Consider the following 11,319-nt stretch of genomic DNA (forward strand, 5'->3'; position numbering starts at 1 on the left):
AGGGGTGTCCCCGGGGGCCAGGGGGACCTCGTCCAGGTCGGCCGGGCGCTTCCAGACGCCTACCGACACCGGTCAGGTCGGCGAGGCTCCCGGCGGCCCCGAGCGGGACCACAGGTTGCGGAAGGCGTCCAAGTGAGCGGCGGCGACGCCAGGAGGCCCCCGGGGTCGACTCCGCGGCCCCCGGGTCGGTGTGCGGGCCTCCAGAGCTCGATAAAGTAGTGGTGTCGCTAGCGGTCGAGAAGGCACTTTTCGACGCCTACTGCCACCCCCACATGGCGGTAGGCGCAAAACTGGAAAATCGCCGACCAGAAATGTCGCTTCGTATAATTCGACGTTTTTTTTGACCACCATTTTCAGGTGTCGGAGGTGGGTCTGGACGAATACCAACACCATTTCTGGGGTTTCACAACCGCCCGGCTTCTCCGACATATGTTGGAAAGGAGTAGCGATCGAGCGAAGGGGGGCTGTCGGTAGGCGGCCGCGGGTTGCATGTGTGCCCGGGACAGCACCCCCATCCAACTAAGGGGTGTCCCCCGGGGGCCAGGGGACCTCGTCCAGGTCGGCCGGGCGCTTCCAGACGCCTACCGACACCGGTCAGGTCGGCGAGGCTCCCGGCGGCCCGAGCGGGACCACAGGTTGCGGAAGGCGTCCAAGTGAGCGGCGGCGACGCCAGGAGGGCCCCCGGGGTCGACTCCGCGGCCCCGGGTCGGTGTGCGGGCCTCCAGAGCTCGATAAAGTAGTGGTGTCGCTAGCGGTCGAGAAGGCACTTTTCGACGCCTACTGCCACCCCCACATGGCGGTAGGCGCAAAACTGGAAAATCGCCGACCAGAAATGTCGCTTCGTATAATCGACGTTTTTTTGACCACCATTTTCAGGTGTCGGAGGTGGGTCTGGACGAATACCAACACCATTTCTGGGGTTTTCACAACCGCCCGGCTTCTCCGACATATGTTGGAAAGGAGTAGCGATCGAGCGAAGGGGGCTGTCGGTAGGCGGCCGCGGGTTGCATGTGTGCCCGGGACAGCACCCCCATCCAACTAAGGGGTGTCCCCCGGGGGCCAGGGGGACCTCGTCCAGGTCGGCCGGCGCTTCCAGACGCCTACCGACACCGGTCAGGTCGGCGAGGCTCCCGGCGGCCCCGAGCGGGACCACAGGTTGCGGAAGGCGTCCAAGTGAGCGGCGGCGACGCCAGGAGGCCCCCGGGGTCGACTCCGCGGCCCCCGGGTCGGTGTGCGGGCCTCCAGAGCTCGATAAAGTAGTGGTGTCGCTAGCGGTCGAGAAGGCACTTTTCGACGCCTACTGCCACCCCCACATGGCGGTAGGCGCAAAACTGGAAAATCGCCGACCAGAAATGTCGCTTCGTATAATCGACGTTTTTTTTGACCACCATTTTCAGGTGTCGGAGGTGGGTCTGGACGAATACCAACACCATTTCTGGGGTTTCACAACCGCCCGGCTTCTCCGACATATGTTGGAAAGGAGTAGCGATCGAGCGAAGGGGGCTGTCGGTAGGCGGCCGCGGGTTGCATAGTGTGCCCGGGACAGCACCCCCATCCAACTAAGGGGTGTCCCCCGGGGGCCAGGGGGACCTCGTCCAGGTCGGCCGGCGCTTCCAGACGCCTACCGACACCGGTCAGGTCGGCGAGGCTCCCGGCGGCCCCGAGCGGGACCACAGGTTGCGGAAGGCGTCCAAGTGAGCGGCGGCGACGCCAGGAGGCCCCCGGGGTCGACTCCGCGGCCCCCGGGTCGGTGTGCGGGCCTCCAGAGCTCGATAAAGTAGTGGTGTCGCTAGCGGTCGAGAAGGCACTTTTCGACGCCTACTGCCACCCCCACATGGCGGTAGGCGCAAAACTGGAAAATCGCCGACCAGAAATGTCGCTTCGTATAATCGACGTTTTTTTTGACCACCATTTTCAGGTGTCGGAGGTGGGTCTGGACGAATACCAACACCATTTCTGGGGTTTCACAACCGCCCGGCTTCTCCGACATATGTTGGAAAGGAGTAGCGATCGAGCGAAGGGGGCTGTCGGTAGGCGGCCGCGGGTTGCATGTGTGCCCGGGACAGCACCCCCATCCAACTAAGGGGTGTCCCCCGGGGGCCAGGGGGACCTCGTCCAGGTCGGCCGGGCGCTTCCAGACGCCTACCGACACCGGTCAGGTCGGCGAGGCTCCCGGCGGCCCCCGAGCGGGACCACAGGTTGCGGAAGGCGTCCAAGTGAGCGGCGGCGACGCCAGGAGGCCCCCGGGGTCGACTCCGCGGCCCCCGGGTCGGTGTGCGGGCCTCCAGAGCTCGATAAAGTAGTGGTGTCGCTAGCGGTCGAGAAGGCACTTTTCGACGCCTACTGCCACCCCCACATGGCGGTAGGTGTAAAATCGGAATAGACCGGACCAGGAATGTCGAGGGGAAAAAAATGACAAAGTCCTGGTGTGCCTAGGCGTCGAGAAGGCACTTTGCGACGCCTACCGACATCCCCATGTGGCAGTAGGCGTAAAACTGGAAAATCGCCGACCAGAAATGTCGCTTCGTATAATCGACGTTTTTTTTGACCACCATTTTCAGGTGTCGGAGGTGGGTCTGGACGAATACCAACACCATTTCTGGGGTTTTCCAGTTTGAAAGTTTTATAAAACATGTTCGGTAGGAAGCACACTTTGGTGTGTCGGTTCGTCGGAGCAGCGACTCTTTGCCTCGTGGTGGTCCGGAACGTCTCTACGGGCTTGTTCGCAAAGGCGTCAGAAAGTGGCATCTCCGCCGCCTAGGGCTGTCACCGTTATCGCTGTCGCCGCGCTCCAACTTGTTTTGATCCGCCGCCTTCGTTCCTGCCAACCGTGCGCCCGCTCATCGTCGTTAGGTTATAATACGTGGTACGTGTGTGTGCTTCTCCGTGGACCTAGGGCTGCTCGACGTGTCGAACGATATGTTGGAACAACTAACGGCTCCTTTTCCTGGTTCCATAGTCGTCGTGGTACCCGCGTCGTCAGCCATATCTATGTCCACCATGTTTAGCCGATACGTTTGCTGCAGCTTCTGCTTCCGCCTCAGCGTTCGCCGCTCTCAGCCGCCGCTGTTGTTGCTGCCGTTCTGCCATTCAACCACTACCTGCGAATCTTTTCGATGATCGGCCGAACGACCCATCGCTGTGCGACCGATAAATCCTCCGGATTAGGGAGAAACGCCGCCGCTCTCTGCCGCCGTCGAACGGAAAAACGTACATTGTAACGAACGAACGAACGAACGAACGAATTAACGAACGAGCGAACAAACAAACAAAAATAGCCGCGGGGATGCACTATGTAGATCCTGATCCCCTTGTAACCATACGTACGTTGTTCGATGCTCTCCCGTCCTGGAAGTCGCCGCAGCAAACAGGAGGATGAGCAGCAGCAGGCGCCGCCGCCGTAACCGCCGCCTGCCTGCCGCCTCCTACTCCTGTCAGCGTCCGATCTCACAGCCGTGTGAACGTTCGCTGACACCCGATTTCTTTCCGTCTGGCAAAACCTTGGACGTCCCGCTCGCGGTACACGTGCTGCAGCGACTTCTCGTCCGACAACGCATAAGCGTCGACGTCTGCCGCCGCATCTTCTGATACGTGGACGGTGATAGCGCTAGTCCCTTCTTGCGCCACCTCCACCTTTGTTAGCGCCAAAGAAGATCGATCGAGCAGTCGTGGTCGCAGTCGATTAACCCGTTTTCACCGTCCGCAGTTCCCAAGCCGCCGATCAAGTCGTTGCTCTTCTTGTTCGTTCTTCCCATACCGTCGATTTGCACGGCTGCCGGATGAGCCATCCTCTGTCCGGCGAAGCGCTCACGTCAGTGATCGATACTTGCACCGACAGTCCTCCCGCTCGCGACTCGGTGCTCGAATCGGACTCGTTTCGTTTTTATCTCGATGCGATTGTGAAAAGGGGGACCGGTCGTCAATGTCGTGTGTGTCGACGATGTTGTTCGCCCGGTCCGCCGCGTTGTTGTCGTTTTTTTTTTTTTTTTTTTCCCCTAACGTTCGCCGTCGCACGGACGAAAGGGTGAGAAAAAAAAAAAGCTCGAAAAAGCCGCCCAAAAAAATCGGACCGAGGAGCCGCTTGCGAGAACGCGCCATGTGCACGTTGTCTCTCCTCGGTTTTCCGAGCACGAACACGACGCCGGTCGGTCGGTCGGTCGACGAAGGCGACGACGAAGGTGACGGGAAAATTTACGGCCGCCGCTGCCCTGGTCCAGCTCCTCCCCGATGACGGCTGTGATGTTGACGTTGACGTTGGCGACGACGACGACGACGACGGAGACGACGACGACGACGAGACGGCATCGATGGCGACCACGATGACGACGACCTCGACGAGTTCAGTCTGCACCTTGACCTCCGATGTCCGTGTGCACTGCCGTCGTGCTGTTTGTCGTTTGTCGTATGTATCGCTGTCAAGGGTGCCGTTGTCGTTGTTGTTGTCGACGTTGTTGCTTGCTCTCTCGTCTCGGTCGGTTGGTACGTTGATGACGACGACGACGACGACGAAGACGACGACGACGACGACGAGACGGCATCGATGGCGACCACGATGACGACGACCTCGACGATTCCAGTCTGCACCTTGACCTCCGATGTCCGTGTGCACTGCCGTCGTGCTGTTTGTCGTTTGTCGTATGTATCGCTGTCAAGGGTGCCGTTGTCGATGTTGTTGTTGTCGACGCTGTCGTCTGTTCTCTCTTCTCGGCCGGCTGTGACGTGGACGTTGACGACGACGACGACGAGACGGAATCGATGGCGACCACGATGACGACGACCTCGGCGAGTTCAGTCTGCACCTTGACCCTCGATGTCCGTGTGCACTGCCGTCGTGCTGCTTGTCGTTTGTCGTATGTATCGCTGTCAAGGGTGCCGTTGTCGTTGTTGTTGTCGACGTTGGTCGCTTTCGTTCTTTGAGTCTCGGTCTCGGTCCAAGTCAGGGAGAAACAAAAAAGAGGCCATCAGCGCGGGCAGCGCGCTTCTACTGACGGCGAACCCCCTCGAAAAATAAATAAACACGTGCCCGTCGTTGTAGTTGTCTGTCTTATTGTCGGTCGGTCGGTCGGTCGGTCTGTCGTTCTGTCGAAACAAAGTCCCAAATTCCAACGATACCTGGTTGATCCTGCCAGTAGTCATATGCTTGTCTCAAAGCTTAAGCCATGCAAGTGTAAGTTCACGCCACGCATTAGAACGGGCGAAACCGCGAATGGCTCAGGAACCGGACCTAATCCTCGGGACCGTATTCCTCCTCGGAGGCGATGGATAACTGTGGCAATTCTAGAGCTAATACATGTGACACAGGCCGCGATCGGTCGGCGCGCCGTCGTCGCCACGCCTCGCGCCGCTGGCACCCGCGTCGGCCGTTCCGGGTCGCGGCGCTACATATTAGACTGAGACCGATGCGCGTCATTCCGTCCTCCCGTCGTCGGCGTTCCCGCTCGCGGGTCCGTTCGGTGGCGGGGCTCATAGGGCGGCGCGCCTCCCGCTTTGGTGACTCTGGATAACTCACTGGTCGATCGCACGAGCTTTCACGCCCGGCGACGGGTCTCTCGAGGGTCCGCCCTATCAACTGTCCGACGGGTCGGTTAAGTGCCTACCGTGGTTACTACGGGTAACGGGGAATCGGGTTCGATTCCGGAGAGGGAGCATGCGAAACGGCTACCACATCCAAGGAAGGCAGCAGGCGCGCAAATTACCCACTCCCGGCACGGGGAGGTAGTGACGAAAAATAACGACGCGGGACTCTGTCGAGGCCCCGCGATCGGAATGAGTACACTTCAAATCCGTTAACGAGGACCAACCGGAGGGCAAGTCTGGTGCCAGCAGCCGCGGTAATTCCAGCTCCGGTAGCGTATATTAAAGTTGTTGCGGTTAAAAAGCTCGTAGTCCGAACTCGGGTTCGTGGTCGCGCAAGCGGCCCCGGGGCGGCGGCGCCATCGTCCGTCTTTGACTTTGGTCGTCCGTTCGCATTCCCGGCCCTTTCCGCCGGTGTCAACCGCTAGCATACCCGCCACGCGGTCCTGCCGGCGAGGTGGACGAGGAGGTCGTGATCGGGATCCGGGAAAAAAAAACAAGTGGTCGTCGGTTCGGTTCCGGGAGTAGTCTAACGGGGGGGTGCTACGTGTGTGTGTTTGGGTGCGTTCATTCGCATCCCCGCACTCTGACCCCCGCGCTTCTCTCCCTCTCCCTTTCCCGCGCGTTCCTCTTTTTTTTGAACCCCCCGGTCCGCTCCGAGTCCCTGCTTCGTGTCTTGTCTGCGCGCGTGTTGCGGTCGGCGGTTTCTCCTCCAAGGGTGCTCTTAACCGAGTGTCCGCGGCGGCCGGTACGTTCACTTTGAAAAAATTAGAGTGCTCAGAGCGGGCTGTTCAAGCTTGCATACGATAAGCATGGAATGATGGAAGAGGGCCTCGTCTACGTCTGTCGGTCTCCGTCTACGGCGAGGCAATGATCGAAGGGAGCGGTCGGGGCCACTCGTATTGCGACGTTAGAGGTGAAATTCTTGGATCGTCGCAAGACGAACTGCAGCGATGGCGTGTGGCAAGCACGTTTTCCTCGATCAAGAGCGAAAGTCGGAGGTTCGAAGACGATCAGATACCGTCGTAGTTCCGACCGTAAACGATGCCGACCGGCGATCCGCCGGCGTTCGCTTCCATGACCCGGCGGGTAGCCTGCGGGAAACCAGAGTTCGGTTCCGGGGGGAGTATGGTTGCAAAGCTGAAACTTAAAGGAATTGACGGAAGGGCACCACCAGGAGTGGAGCCTGCGGCTTAATTTGACTCAACACGGGAAAACTCACCCGGTCCGGACACCGGTAGGATTGACAGATCGATAGCTCTTTCTCGATTCGGTGGGTGGTGGTGCATGGGCCGTTCTTAGTTGGTGGAGCGATCCGTCTGGTTGATTCCGATAACGAACGAGACTCCGGCCTGCTAACTAGTGCGCCGATGTCAGTGATTTTTACGGCCGGGCTCGGCGTCCTCCGTGGCGCTCGGGTCCGGGTCGGTTTTCTCACGCACTTCTTAGAGGGACGGGTGGCAGAAAGCCACACGAGGCGGAGCGATAACAGGTCTGTGATGCCCTTAGATGTCCGGGGCCGCACGCGCGCTACACTGGAGGTATCAGCGGGGACTTCGCCCCGGCCCGAGAGGGTTGGGAAACCTCTGAACCACCTCCCGTGATAGGGATCGGGGCCTGTAACCAACCCCGTGAACGAGGAATTCCCGGTAGGCGCGGGTCAACAGCCCGCGTCGATCACGTCCCTGCCCTTTGTACACACCGCCCGTCGCTACTACCGATCGAACGGTCCGGTGAGGTCCTCGGATCTGGCCGACGACGCCGCCGGGCAGTGCGCGACGTGTCCGTCACGACACTCGTGCATCTACGCCTCGGCGTTCGATGCCTGGAGAAGACGACCGAACCCGATCGTTTAGAGGAAGTAAAAGTCGTAACAAGGTTTCCGTAGGTGAACCTGCGGAAGGATCATTACCGTTTTCCCGTTCGAGACTGGTTTGTTGTTTTCCGGCCTACCTCCTCTGTCTGTCGGCGTCAACGCCTCGAATGCGCGCAAACAAACCTATAAAAGGCGGAGCGAGAGATAGATTTGTGGTGACGCGGAGGTTTTAAAGCCCCAGCTCTTCTTGCTTGCTTCCGCGTCTTACCACCTGTTTGTTTTTTCGCCCACCGCAAGTGATGGCCGCTTCTTCTTTGCCTTGTCGCCGCTTTATCGTTTTTTGTTTTTTTGCAGCCGCTGTGCCACCGCCGCTAGCTAAAAACAAACTACTCGCGACATTGCAATGCCGTCACGCCTCCTCGCACAGACCCTCCTCGCACACTACTAAATCTATATAAACAAAACTAATATAAAAAAAACCCAAGTGCTGAACCCTGGACGGGGGATCACTCGGCTCGTCCGTCGATGAAGAGCGCCGGCCAGCCGCGAGAACTGATGCGAATTGCAGGACTCAGTGAACATCGACACCTCGAACGCACATTGCGGCCCCGAGATCCCTTGTCTCGGGGCACGTCCGGTCGAGAGGCGGAACGTTACATGTCTTTTCTCCGTTAACGAAACGACATCTTGCCGTCCCCGTGCCCGCCCGGTCCTCGGCACGGTGGTAACCGGGACGTCGCAGGAGCGAGTGACGAGGGGGAAGAAAAATAAAAAAGAATTGACTCCTTTCAATGTCTTTTTTTTTTTTAAAACCCTCTCCGGCCTCCTCCTTCGTCTCCCGCTGGCAGACCGCGGAGTCTTTTCCCTTTTCGACCGCGTGAAGAAACACTGTGGAGGAGGAGCAGGAGGAGTCTGTCCGAAAGCAGCCGAAGGGAGAACAAAACAAAAAAAAAGCACCGACCTAACCGACTGCCGACGTAAGCGCCGCCTGCTCGTCTCGCTCTCTGCCTCATGAAGGTGTCTCTCAGCGACGCCTCGAGCAGCGCGACGAGCACGGCCGTCGCACCGTAAAAAGGTGGCCGCGTCGTAGGCAACGTCGGATGGGGAGGACCCAGGCTTTTTTTTAATTGTTGGCTTCTTCATTTTCGGTCGGACGGGCGCTATATCGGCCAGCCGTCGTCACACGGAGGGTACCGATCGAGATTCCTCTCCTCCAAACACCACACTCTACTAAAAACCGCCGCCCTCGGCTCGGACGAGACGACCCGCTGACTTAAGCATATCGCTAAGCGGAGGAAAAGAAACCACCGGGATTCCCTTAGTAACGGCGAGTGAACCGGGAGAAGCCCAACGCCGAATCCCGTCGCAAGTAAAAGGCTTCGGGACGTGTGGCGCATGGGTCGAAGGCAGCCGTTCGTTTTCGTCTCGCATAGTTCGGAGTTCCCTCGATCGGGGCCGCCCGCGGCGGGTGCCAGGCCCATTCGGTGCGGACGGCGAGCGACGGCCTTCGATCCGAGAGTCGGGTTGCTTGGGAACGCAGCCCAAATCGGGTGGTAAGCTCCATCCAAGGCTAAATACCGGGACGAGTCCGATAGTCGACAAGTACCGTGAGGGAAAGTTGAAAAGAACTTTGGAGAGAGAGTTCAAGAGAACGTGAAACCGCCCAGGGGTAAACGGGTGGGACCGCTCACCGCGATCGCGGGGGGACTCAGTCCGGTGCTGCCTAGGCTCGAGCCCAAACTCGATGTGTGTTCTTGAAAGAGAGGCCGTCGCGGCACAGGTCGTCGTTCGTCGTGTCCGCGGGGGACTCGTTCCCCGCGGTTCCAGCTTTTGTGCCCGCGTCGCCGACGAAGGAGACGGGCCGCGTGGATAGCGGGAAGGGAAACGTGGTGACGACCGCGGCGTCGGTAGGTGGCTGCGTCGGTTGGCTGCGACGGAGGGGACTCGTCCTCTCGATCGCTGCTGCCGCCGGGCCCTAACCCGCCGCATCCGTCGCCGCCGCTTCTTCTTTCCTCCTGCTCCCTCCGCGCGCGACTCCGCTGCACCCGTCCCCTTCATCATCGCTCGGCGTAATCATGGCGCGGGCGCTTCGGCGCGACCTCCGCGCGGCCGGCACCGGACGCACTTCCCCTCCGGTCCGTCGTCGCGACCCGTTCCGGCGTGCAGGTCGAACACGCGGGTTTTTTTCCGTAGGCGGCAGGCGTTTCATCACCCTGAAAACCCCCGTCTTCCCACCTTGTGAAGTCGGGGGCCACCGGCCGTCGGGCCCGCGAACGTAACTGCCCCTTTCTGCCGGGAACGGAGGAATCTGACACGATCCGTTACACGTGGCGAGCCGTCCCGTTTTGATCCCGCCGGAAGTCGCGTGCGGGCGACGCACTCTGTGTGTCGCTCCTTAGGCGCCCCACCGTCTCGGGCGCGTGCGCGATGAGAGGCGGGATAGGACTGGCGCGGCCTCGCCGTCACGCACCTCGCCGACGTTTCGGGTTCTTGTCGGGGGCAACCCCGCCCGCGCCCGTTTCCGTTTCCGGAGAGGTCGCTCGGCGACGCTTTTTTACTCGAGCCGCCCGCCACCCCGGGTCAGCGACGTGCATCGGCAACCCAACCCGACCCGTCTTGAAACACGGACCGAGGAGTCCTGGCCGTTCGCGAGTCGTAGGGGCCACCTCTGACTAACCCCGAAGGCGAAGCGAAAGCGAGAGAGCGTGTAGGAGGGCGTCGATCGGGAGAGGTGTCGTGGCAAAGTCGTCCGGGGGTCGTCGGGGGGTGTCGTCGGTCTCGTGCCGTCGTCTTCTCTCCTCGCCTCACCCGCCTCCGAGCCGTGCCCGATCCCGCCGGCGCGGCGTTTTCGGCCTTCCGCCGTCGCTGCTGCGGTGCCCGCAACTTTTCCTTTTTTCTCTCTTCCCGAGAGAGATAGGAGAGGGAAGGCTCGTGGCTGACGTGCGGTTGTTTTTTTCCCTCCTCCCCGAGAGGGGGACCGGCGCATCTTCCAAAAAGGGGAATTGCCGGGCGCCAGCTTCCATATCCTCCTTCCGCCCATCGGTGAGATCCCGCGGCTTGAACTAGTCCCTATTTTGTCGTCGAGTTTAGGCGCTGCGCGCGGGCGCATCACCCCCGGGTCGGTTTCCCCTTTTTCCGAGTACGACTCGGCCGACTCTGGCGTAGCGAGCGACCAGGGACCCGAAAGATGGCGATCCACGCCCGGTCGGGATGAAGCCAGAGGAAACTCTGGTGGAAGTCCGAAGCGCCTCTGACGTGCAAATCGATCGTCGGAACCGGGTGTAGGGGCGAAAGACCATTCGAGCCGTAGTAGCTGGTTCCCTCCGAAGTTTCCCTCAGGATAGCTGGCGCTCGATCGTCGCAATTCCATCCGGTAAAGCGAACGATTGGAGGCCCCGGGGCCGTTCACGGCCTCGACCTACTCTCGAACTCGGAACGGGTGGAACGGGCCGACCTCCCGAACGACGGAGCCGACCCATCCGGCCGCCGCCGCCAGCACGCTTCGCTGGGCGGTTGGTCACCTCGAATGCGAGTGCCAAGTGGGCCACTTTTGGTAAGCAGAACTGGCGCTGTGGGATGAACCAAACGTCCGGCTAAGGTGCCTAACGCGACGCCCATGAGATCCCCGAAAGGGTGTCGGTCGATATAGACAGCAGGACGGTGGCCACGGAAGTCGGAATCCGCTAAGGAGTGTGTAACAACTCACCTGCCGAATCGACCGGCCCCGAAAATGGATGGCGCTGGAGCGACGGACCGATGCCGGACCGTCGCGGCGAGGAGCGATGAACTTTCGCGCCGAAACGATGCCGCGACGAGTAGGAGGGCGCCGCGGCGAGCACGGAAGCCTAGGGCGCGAGCCCGGGTGGAGCCGACCGCGGGTGCAGATCTCGGTGGTAGTAGCAAATATTCGAACGAGACCTTCGAAGACC

At 60.5% G+C, this 11,319-nt stretch overlaps 1 non-coding gene and 2 pseudogenes across 1 annotated transcript; all 3 read left to right on the top strand.

Annotated features, from left to right (window-relative positions):
• The first annotated feature begins 5,109 nt into the window (after positions 1-5,109).
• LOC145274312 (small subunit ribosomal RNA) lies at positions 5,110-7,485 on the top strand (annotated as a pseudogene).
• A 395-nt stretch (positions 7,486-7,880) lies between these two features.
• Positions 7,881-8,038, top strand: LOC145274310 (5.8S ribosomal RNA). The gene has a single exon (XR_013866642.1). It is a non-coding gene; the product is annotated as a 5.8S ribosomal RNA (ribosomal RNA).
• A 593-nt stretch (positions 8,039-8,631) lies between these two features.
• On the top strand, positions 8,632-11,319 carry LOC145274308 (large subunit ribosomal RNA; annotated as a pseudogene; the record flags this gene model as incomplete).

Source organism: Euprymna scolopes, unplaced genomic scaffold (genome assembly GCF_053919585.1).
Source record: "Euprymna scolopes isolate OS-2025 unplaced genomic scaffold, ASM5391958v1 sca333, whole genome shotgun sequence".
NCBI lineage: Eukaryota > Metazoa > Mollusca > Cephalopoda > Sepiida > Sepiolidae > Euprymna > Euprymna scolopes.